At 38.5% G+C, this 11,302-nt stretch overlaps 1 long non-coding RNA gene across 1 annotated transcript; it reads right to left on the bottom strand.

Annotated features, from left to right (window-relative positions):
• Positions 1–8,823: 8,823 nt before the first annotated feature.
• LOC149811739 (uncharacterized) lies at positions 8,824–10,765 on the bottom strand. Its single transcript, XR_016428599.1, has 2 exons — positions 10,678–10,765; positions 8,824–9,306 (listed from the first exon to the last, which is right to left on the bottom strand). It is a non-coding gene; the product is annotated as an uncharacterized LOC149811739 (long non-coding RNA).
• Between the last annotated feature and the right edge of the window lie 537 nt (positions 10,766–11,302).

Genomic DNA, 11,302 nt, shown 5'->3' with positions numbered 1-11,302 from the left:
CTCTCTTCACTTCATCATGATTGACAATGTACAAATAAAGGGACTTGCATGTGTGGCCCGATGTCCACCTTTTATTATAATAGAAACATTCTCCCAATCTTCTTTTTTCTTTTATTTGTGATTTGATAAGGTGCTTAATCTAGGGTTCTTTCTTTGGAATACTTTCTTGCCCTAGCTTAGGGTGAGAATTCGAAGGCTCTTCACTAGCTTTGTTGTGGCCATGATTACTTGTAAATGCCTCCCTTTCAATTGTTAAGGGTGGCTCATTCTTTGGTGCTCTTTTTGTTTAGTTTCATATCATAACCAACCTATTTTGCTTTTCAACGACAATTCTAGCTTACTCATAGCATTACATCAAACTTGTAGGTCAAAATAGCCCCACCAAGAATATAATGACAAAGTATACATGCATAAAAATAGGCAGACATGAAACAACATGCTTTTGAATCAGCAACACATAAGCATTTTAACAATCAATCTTATTTATGCATGAACATTGCATATATGCATGACTTATTATTGCAGATAAAGCATTCAACATGTCATGAGTAACTTACGATTCTTTTTATTTATATTTTCTTTCTTAGATGATGCATGTTGTGCTTTACTATATGCACGTTACAATTTCATTTATCTTTTATAACTCTTTATGGGTACGACACATAAATATGAATTAGAGGCTCAACTCAAGGGTATATTCAATCAATTTGTATCTTATTACCCTGACCTTGCATATCTTCTATTTTATCTGGTGATGAGCAATTCAATGAGAGAGAAATTGTAACACTTACAACCTTCTTTTCAACTAAAATAATTTTACTACCACCCCATTGCATCAGTGGTAGCTATCCCTTATTTTTATGGTTGGAGAAACAACCTTTCGTGTTTTATATAAAATCCTACATAGCCTTATATACCGCTTACTTTCTCATTATAAGTCATAAGAGAATTATCATACATATTATTTATTATTTAATTAATTATCTTGACATACATGCTTTTAAATAATAATAAATCTCTCACATATTCAATAGCCTCTATGGGGCCTAAGCACATATGATTTTAGTTAACCTATCATAAGGTTATCGGCCACTCATTTGGGGAAGTAATATATCTCAGTTTAGTTGACCATACACAAAGTCATGAGCCACCCATCCGGACTCGAACATGCATCTTTTCAACATATTATCCATATGCATGTCACACATACTATCTTATCATGACAAAGCGTACTCAAACAATATTCATATGCATATTTCAATATTATGCATTAGCATATCATTCATTCACATAGTTTCTTAGCATGCATTATACATTTCCAATATCATGTGAGGCATATTTTCAATTTCAAACATTGCATATTCCAATATCATGCATACACATCATATCTTTACATGCATATTTGCATACCCATGCATCTTGGCACAAAATGGATCCCTCCTTAGACTATTGAGCACTTACCACTGTATTTCTATCAAAATCATAGCAAGAATAGGTCTCACAGTCTGTTCTCAAGGTAATTCACTTGAATCCCAAGCTTAGCAGCCCTTCCCCAAACTTAAATCAATTATAAAACACATTCTGTTACCCATAAGTCGACTCTTCTGAGAGTAGGGGTCAACTCTCTAGTCATAGGAATCAATTATAAAGTAGGGGTCCACTCTTTGAAGTTTGAATCGACTATTCCAATCAAGGGTCGACTCTCTAAAGTCCAAGAGTCGACTCTTCCAATCAAGGGTTGACTCTCTGAAGTCCAAGAGTCGACTCATCAAATCAAGGGTTGACTTACTGAAGTTCAAGAGTCGACTCATCAAATCAAAGGGCTACTGATACAGGCGGGTTAACTCTTCTTAATAGGGTTGACCCATACTCAGTAGGAGTTGGCCCTTCCAATTAAGGGTCAACTCTCAGGAATAGAGGGGTCAACACCCGAGATGCAAGGGTCAACGCCCTCATATAGAGGGTCGACCCTCGGCCTTTCCAATGGTTTGGGAGCAACACGGGTCGACTCTTGTTCTCTTCAACCTTTGGTAGTATCACCAAAACTGCATTATGAGTATTTCAAGCCACTTTTGATAAAATTATAGATTTAAATACATATTGAAACCTTGTTTTATTTGTGAATACAAGCACTAATTAGTTTCATAAACCAATCTATATAAAAAAAGATAACGAAGAATATCTATCAAAACAAAACGTAGATCTTCATGCTGAATAAAAACATATAACTATCTTAAGAAAATAAGAGAAACTAAAAAGAGCATTGTTCATGCAGCTTAAAACTACACATGTAGGTTCTGTCATGGCTCGTAATGCATGTTAATTTATGAGAAGCAAAAAAAACCCAAAATGCTTCTGGGGGATTTTTCTTTAAAATGTGCAACGTGGATAGCATTGTTGATCTGAGTGCAAGCATTCACCTTGGGTTCTATGCTATGATTATGGAAATGCACGAGTGCGGTCTTGCACCGACACGGGTCCGATGATGGTGGCGAAAGAAACTTAGTCTGAAGGTGGCAGAGTAGGCGGGCTGCGAAACTCCAGTGAAAGTGGTGGCGATGCGAGTGATGGAACACGATCGAAGAGGAAGTGAGAGGGAAGGTCGTCGGGTAGTGACCTTCTCCGCAAGTGGTGGTGCAAGGTGCACGAAGTTTGGCTTGGGTAATCGGTGGGGGTGAAAAAAATAAGAAGTTGGGTGGTGAGGGTCGACACCCTCACCCAAAAACAAAAGTGAGAGAGTTGAGTTAAGAGAGAGAGAGGGAGAGGTTACACGTGAGGGGGGATGGACTCTTCATGATGGTGCCCGTGAAAACAAAGGGGAGAAGAGGGTGAGCGGTGAGGGGTGTTACCCTTCACCGTTCAAGAGAGAGAGAGAGGGTGGGTTAACTGAGCCCTCTTGGGTTTGAGAGTGAAAGAGAGAGATGTAAATGGAAAGAGAGAGAGAGAGAGGGAGGTGAATAATGAAAAGTGAGAGGGAGAGTGCATGGTATTTATAGTGAAGAGGGGGATGACAAGTGGTGGGGATGGTTGACACATGGTGAAAACCATGTTTACAAATGGCAAGCTTTTTAAGACAAGTGGAGGGGTGTGATATGTGTAAGGGCTCTTTTAAGGTGTTTTGGGTTTGGATCTGGGTTAGATTGGATTGAGATCCAATTCATAATTAAATTTTGGTTGGGTCCCCAGTTTGTCTAACTAGGTTCCCAACCAGTTTCTAAAACTGGCCTTATAGATCCAAATAAAACCTTAAATAAATAAAATGCTATTTAATAAATCCAGTAATGGCAACTATTCCTTCATGAAGTTGTGGTCAACATAGGTTTGGACGACTATGACTCTCGGATAAAAAAATGTCCCCTTAATTTTCTCAAAATGACCATTTTGTTCTTAGAATCTGTCATGTGTGCTCCAAACTCGTTTCAACTTCATTTTCGACGAAACTAAGACCGTTCTCATCAAAATTTTGATATGAATACAACTGTCTACTCAAAAGTCATGAAATATGTCTTAAAATTCCATAATATTCTATTTAAATATTTACTAAAATGTTTGTATATTACATTTTTACCTCTAAATTTGGTTGCAAACCATGACATCTTGCGCCAGATTTTGTGTGGGCCACCACCTGAAGCTATAGAGAATAGTTGTCATTTGGTAAAGGCCTTCGTTAACCGGTCACAACAAAAATAGATGGTTTGGGTCTTTGCAGGCTGCCTCGCATAGAGCACAACGACTGGAAAATTGGTGCCCAAGTTTCTGCAACTTATCCTGAGTGAGAAGTCTCCAGTGCCCACCTCAAGGTGATGGCAGCTCTAGGATAGGCTTTTTTTATCTATACGTAGTCAAAATTTTGTTTGACTTGGCTGTGTTCTCTGATAGTTTTCCCATGCAGACCTCATAGAAAACTCTCCTTCAGGAAGCCACTGTAGACGGTCCGGGTGCCTGGAACCCATTTTTGGTTTATTTACTAGTGACTTAATAGACTCTGGCACTCTGAAGATGGTTTCTACATAACAACATTGGGGGGCTGTGTGACAATCCACCTCAAGGATTGTTACATGACCTGAGTTGTGCTGGGAGGGAGGAGGTTCACAAGAGGTTCTTGAGGGAATCAGTGTGATGAGCTATTTTCCAAGATAATTTAGCCCACGTTGTTTGAGCAGTAAGCAGATTTTGTCCCAACTCACGAGGTGAGTACGTTTTTGGTCTACAAGAACTTTGCCAGAGGAAGTTGCAGATCATCCTTTCGATGGAAGCTGAAATGCAGGGAGAGATTAAAAATTCATCCATCCAAAAAAGTGGAAAGGATTGAAGGACAGATCGGGTCAGGACTACCTGTGCGGCCAGGGAGCCCCACTTTCACTTTTACCATAGTTCAAAAGCTCCCTTTTAACAACTTTGGGACTTGGCCAGCCTGACTTAGAGGGTTCGAAGAGCCAAAGATTTTGTGTCATCATTTAACCCGTTCGGTAACATTCTTAGTCTACTTGGCCAACTTCATCAACCAAGGGTTCATCTGTGACAGATTCTAGACCAGCTCAAACCATGCTTTTTTAAGTCAGGTCCTTACTTGGGGGGGGTGCATGCTGGTCTCAATCGCGAGAGCTAGCTAGTTAGATGCGTCCAAACCGAATTTGGCTTGCCATGTACCAAAATTGACGTAAATCGTAGTATGCCCGTGAAGCTTATGCTGAGGAGAGGGTGTTGTGTATGCTGAGTATACGTAGACTTCTTGTTCTGAGCAAATTCACTCAAGGCTATCAAAGATTATTTCACTTAACATTTGGTAATGGCGCCATTATGTAGAAACGCCTCTGGATCTCCATGGAGTAGGTTGTTTTGATCCATTCCAACCTCATAGATGGATTCAGCATGTTCAAAATAGTAGGAACCAGCTTTTGGTTCATGTTTGTTCTATTAAAAAAATGATTTTATGATACAAAAAAAAACACATATTATAGGCCGTTGAATTTTGAAGCCTTATAAAAACCTACCTGCATGTCATGATTGGATAATCTAAGAGCCGATTCCCACTGAGAAAATGTGCAGATCACCTTTGTAATGCATTTGTACCTAATGAGATCTCCCACGCTTTCGTACAAACTGAGATTTTGTGGGGGCTTTAGTGTGTGTGTGTGTGTGGGGGGGGGGGGGGGGGGGGGGGAGGGTTATCTGATCGTGGGGATGTGCTCCATATGCATGAATTTGTAAGAATTGGCTATTATTAGTTCATCTGATTATTTCACGAGCGCAGGTTTTTATATGATTTAAAAACCACTAGCTCAAAACGTTTATGAATATTCATCCAAGCTTCAAAAAAGCACATTTTTTGTCGAAAAAACATTTAAGTGGTGTTGCAAGGGTTTTTTATTTTTTTGGTTGTTTTCATGAAACTAACCATACAAATGTGCTATACATGTTTTGGTTAGTGGGAATCAGCTCTTGGATCGTCCAATTAATTATGACATGTAGCATGATTTTATCAGCCATAAAAAATAACAGTCTGCAATATGTGATATTTCTCAGCTCATAAAAATGTATTTTTCGTTAAAAAAAAAAAACGATCCAAGAGGGTTCCTAGCATTTGGGTCATGTTGAATTCATGAGGTCTGATTGGGTCAACATGACATGGCCAACTATTAACCGCATATATGACTAATTGTATTTATTATTAGTTATATTCGACTTGCTTAAATGATTAAAACACCACTCAATGCAACCACTTTTTTGTAAATATATATTCATATTTTATGGTCAAGTGAGTATTTCATTTTTTGAGGAAATAAAAAGTGGATATATACTTTAAAGGTGTATTTTATAAATTTGCATTTAAAAGTTCAAATGACTTTCTTAACCTTAAGAGGTAGCCATGTTTAAAAAGTGACTTTTTAAGAGTATTTTAGTTGTTTCAATCAGTTAAAATACAGTTAATGTTAAGTATAGCTAGTTTAATATTTGATATACTCTCTCTTTCTCTCCATATATATATATATATATATATATATATATATATATATATATATATATATATCATTGCTTAACATTAGCATTTCTGAAAGGCGAGCCTCCTGAATGTTCTCCTGGACTTGGTTGCTTCAAATGACCTTGGTAAGGCTCCTTTTTTCCTCCAAATGCTTTATTCTTTATGCATTCAATGCATTTTCCTGCAACCATGTTGTTTTACAGCCTGTTTCACTGCATGGATGCTTTGCATAGGGAGATGAAGCATAAATAGGGAAAGTAGGAGGGGCATTATTGATCAAACAGTTTCCTTTTGGATGGTACGATTGTTGCACAATATATTTGTTTAGAAGAGGTAAAAAAAATTTATTAATTAAGATCGGGTCAAAGAGAATTCGACCAGAAGTCTGTTTAGTAAATCAGGACAAGAGCAGAAAAGTGGCCGGAGCTAAGATACATCATCAGCATATTTAGACATGGCAACCATATGAAAAACATCTATCAATATATGTCACAACACGCTTAAAGTTGAAGAACGTCTATCAAACATATTTCATGCAGTTCTGGCCACTAATTAGGCTTAATGAATGTATATAAGTTGCATGCTTAATTTAAATTCCCTTCTCCAGATGTGGTGTAGGGTATGCTGATTTTTTAGGGTATGTTGTTTCAGGGTATACTGTGTTATCGTTGACCCGTATGATCTTACAGAACATGTATACATGATTTTACAGAACCTGTATACATGGCCATTTTTTTTTCTAAACCTGAGGAAGGAGGGATTGATTTCTCTTATTATTGATGGAGAGTATGAAGAGAGAGCCACAATATAAGGTTTGAGAACCGTAACTTACAACTATTGAGAGTCTCTTTTCAATTCAGCCCATCATATAATTGAAAATTGACACAAAAGGACATAAAAAGTCTCTTCACGTAACAACAATATCACACTATATATGAGATACCAAAAGGCCCAACCGAATTAGATCACATAAAGAGGGCCTAAACCTAAGACAACCTATAATGTGTGACATACCATATGTAGGCCCACACGATTTTTCCCAACATACTGTTCCTGAATAACAACTAGAATGCCCTTCTCTCATTTTTATGGAATATTGCTTTATTTATTTATTTGTTAATTTTTTGTAATCTGTAGAATATAATTCTGGTTTCATAGAATAAGCTTCCAATTTACAAATTCAATTCGCTAGTATTCCATGTTGTCTAATTTGTACCTTTCCCAGTTTATGTGCATTTGATTTCTCTAGCGGGTGATTCGTATGGCTGGTTATCATAAGAAACTGACAGAACACCAGCAACAACAGGTGGTCTGGAAATTCTTCCTTAAAAAAGAATGTTTCTTGGTTTAATGGTACTTTTCATCAGATATTTTTTGTGAGTTTCACCGTCTGTCAACAAGCATCATTCCACTATAAGATATTACTATTTCCAGCACTTTCTCTGTTTTGTTGTTTTTCCATTTGATTTAATTATTTATTTAGCTTGGTTCTTCTCTTGAGTCAAATAAACTAAAAAATCTGTTTTTTCTTTAGATTAATTAGGCATTTGATTCTCATTAAACTAGTTATTTAATGTGAGTCATTGGCCTGTAGAAGTTTGGAGCCAGAGGCTCCCTCTCTTGCTCATTGGGTTTATCATGAGTTTACCATGATAAGAATGCATTGGTGGTGGACATCATAATGCTGCTGATTTATGGTTTAGATAACATTATAAAGATGTTTTTGCTCATACGTTTGCAAACAAGCAGATTGTGAGGCTACAGGAAACACCAGATGCTATTCCACAAGGAGAAACTCCCAAGACTGTCAACTTGTTGATGCATGACAAACTCGTAGATGCAACAAAACTAGGTGATATGACAAGCAAATATGGTGTATGCCTTATTTGACTATTTTTTCTCTTTCTTTGGCTATTTTTGTTCAATCTGTAATTTGTATTGTTGTCTCGAAGAACCGAGACGATGATGCTTTGCCGTAGATATATGTTGTATTTGAAGAAAGGGCTAGAGAACATGACAATCACAAGTACACAGATATAGTAGGGCAGTGTACAGATCATTCACCAGCTTTGAAAAAGCAAATTGCCGGTTGCAGGAGTACATGGCGAAGAGGTGCAACAGTCAGAGGCTGCATTTTTCTTGTCAGTGTCTCTTCATGTTTTTTTGTAGTATTTTGATGTATTTTCGTGCTGGAGTGATGCAAACTTTTTAAGGCCTGGTGGCAGACATACTATAGTAGTTTTTTGGTGTATTCAAATTGGCAGTGAATTTTTATTTTCATGGTATAATCTTGTTCTTGACTTGTAGTTTGGTGGTGACATACACAATCCCAAATGTTGATCTTGTTCTTGACTTGTAGTTTGGTGGAATCTTTGAAGAAGGCATGTTGGGCCATTATAGTGAATGTAAGGTTGTGAAACCAAGATAATAGGAATGAATTTGTAAGCTGTGCTCTAGCACGTTCTGATGAAGGAGTGGATGGTTTTACTGTTAGCATGTGTCGCTTGATAGCATGTTTGTGTTTGTTAAAGTACATGGCTCAGCCACCTTGTTTTGGGTTTCTAGTCAGTCATACAGGATTGCCTTGATTTGGTCTAATTGTGAAAAGTGAGAACACTGATATTTAAGTAGATGGGCTCACGTAGGCATACTAGATGTGCACATACATTCTGTTTATGTTGCAAGTTGGGCTGTTTAATGCATCTCCCCAGTTAGCTATCTCAACTGTTGTCTTTGGAACTTTTTCCTTTTGGGAGTCTTTGGAATAGGAAATTACATTGGCTTGCTTGTTTACATGAGCCAGAAAAAGAAACAAAACAAAGTTCCATGAAAGAGACGAGTTTAAATTAAAAGGAGAATTCCTGAACCTCAACTCAAAACATTTACAGGAGTTACATGTGAATTCATGTGACAATATGTCATGTCGTGTTACTCAAAACATCAACAATGACATGCCTATTCATGTGACAATATGTCATCATCTCCATCCACACAAAGAATATATACATCAAAAAGGAGAAAAACAACCTTCAGCATAGACGCTGCAGATATGCTCAATGAAGCTGCTAGCCTAGAAGAGAGGCAGAAAGGTAGGAGTTCACACAGCCAGCAGCAATAGTCATTTTCTCTTTATACTCCATTGTAAGTGGCATCATTTGCGATTAACAGAAACATAATCACTATATCATCATTGGAAATTAAGTTTCCAAAAAGAATGTAAAATCGAGAGGCCGAGCTCTTGCATATGCTTTCTCCATAAGCTCTCAAACCTCGGCAACAACAACATCTGCGGTTGCCATGGAGTAGTCCTTCTGATAAGATATCTGCATTTCCAACAAGCAAAAGCCATGAAATCTAAAATATATTGTTGGGTCCAGCCCTATCCCTCATTAATGGTATGGGGAAGTGGAATAGTCGCCCACTTCTCATTAATGCAGAAGAAGTTGAAGGGTTAGCCCTATCCCCTCATTTAATGATGTGGAGAAGTGGAATAGCCACCTAACTGTCATTAATGCAGAAAGTTGAAGGGTTAAAACTCCTTCGGTTTCTGGGATGAGTCTAGAAGGCTCACTTTTAGGAAGTTCATATCTAGAAGACTCTATGTCATCTATAAATAGGAGTGTAGAGGCTGTGTGCTAGAAGGAGAAGGGTAGAGTGGTTGTGTGCAGTGTGCAGAGAGAGAGAGAAAGTAGAAAGAAGAAAAGGAAGGAAGAAGGTTCGTCACCACACATTGATCCTCAAAGAGAGGTGTTGGTTGTGGTGTGGGCTTTGACTCGGGTTGTGCACCCAAGAGGTAATCTTGTATTCATTTCTTTCTGTGATTTCTTTGTTGTTATTATCTTTAGCTTTGGGCAAGCTATTGAACGTTGTACTCTCTACATTGTACTCTCTATTTTCATTATAGTGGATTATTCTCTCCGTGCCCCGTGGATATAGGTCGTGTTTACCGAACCACGTAAACCCTTGTGTTGTGATTTGATTGTGCCTTTGTTAGATCATATATTGCTTCCGCATATTTTTTGTTATGTTAATTTTTCTACATATATAAATAATGGTAATTGAGTTGATCACAAAAAAAATACTGCTTTCCAACCTTGGTCACACCCATACAAAGAAAAAAAGCAAGCCCTGCTCCACAACTGGAATAAGGAATTTAAATTAAGCGTGCAATTTCTATACGTTCATTAAGCGCAATTAGTGGCCAGAACAGAATGGAATATATTTGATAGACATTCTTCAACTTTAATCTCATAGATTGATCCAAAAAAGATAATTTTGATTTTAACTGGGTCCCTAAAAAATCACAGAACATGAAATGTCTCTGAATTTCCACTTTCTACAGATAAAGAACAATCACCAACAATTTGGAGAGGGAATAACCAAATCTAAAGGCAAAACAAAAACCACTTCAATAAGAGTAAAGAAAGAGAGCATGGAACAGATAAAAAAAGAACGCCAAACAAACCAGTAAAGAAACTCCCATTAATTGAATACCAAAAATGAAAACTATTTCACAAAAGCATCTGCTAAATTCCATAAACAAGAAACCCCAAAAGATTTTATGAACAAAAAATCGTTCCCCTACACCCGATTTAGCAAACCCAAACCCTGGATCAGTAAGAGGTTTTGGGTTTTGCTAAATCAGTTAGGGTTTAAAGCGAGAGAGAGAACCAGAGAGAGGGGAACGGACACACCTGAGGCTGCGATTTCCGCGATGGTTCGAGCTTTCAGCGAGGGAGAGAGGGAGAACGACAGAGTAGCTGGCGCCGGTTTTGCTTTAACGAGAGGGAGAACGAGAGGCGATGGTTCGAGCTGCCGGCGATGGTTTGAGGGGTGGAGGAAAGCGCTGGCACCGACGATCGGGCTCCATCGAGCGACGGTTGGCCTTTTCGAGCTTGCAATGAGATGGAGAGGTAGGGTCTGTTCCCCTCGAGCTTGCAGAGAGAGGCTCCTGGGGGTTCCGTTGCGAGGACGACTTCGGCGGTGGTCGGCGGTCCAGGGGTCGGCGGTGGTCGGTGGTTATCGATGGTCCAACGAGAAGGAGAAGGAGAGGGAGAGGAAAATGAAACGGGGAGCGGGTGAGGGCGAGAAAGGGGGTAACAGGTATTTAAATACCCTGAGCGCTGGCCGTTGGGTCTAAAAAGATCAAATGGACAGCATGAGTGACAACTTGCTGGGCAGTACCGTAATTTTCCTCAAAAAAAAGACATTTACCGGCGCACTAAAAGTGTGCGCCAGTAAATTTGCCAGTAAAGGTACTAACGTTACGCTCCTAGTGATACGACGCAATGGATACAGTGTCATTGTTTATGCAAAAAC

Source organism: Nuphar pumila, chromosome 17 (genome assembly GCF_984573655.1).
Source record: "Nuphar pumila chromosome 17, dmNupPumi1.hap1.1, whole genome shotgun sequence".
NCBI lineage: Eukaryota > Viridiplantae > Streptophyta > Magnoliopsida > Nymphaeales > Nymphaeaceae > Nuphar > Nuphar pumila.
Note: the sequence above shows the minus strand (reverse complement) of the source record. Positions and strands in the feature narration are given on the sequence as shown.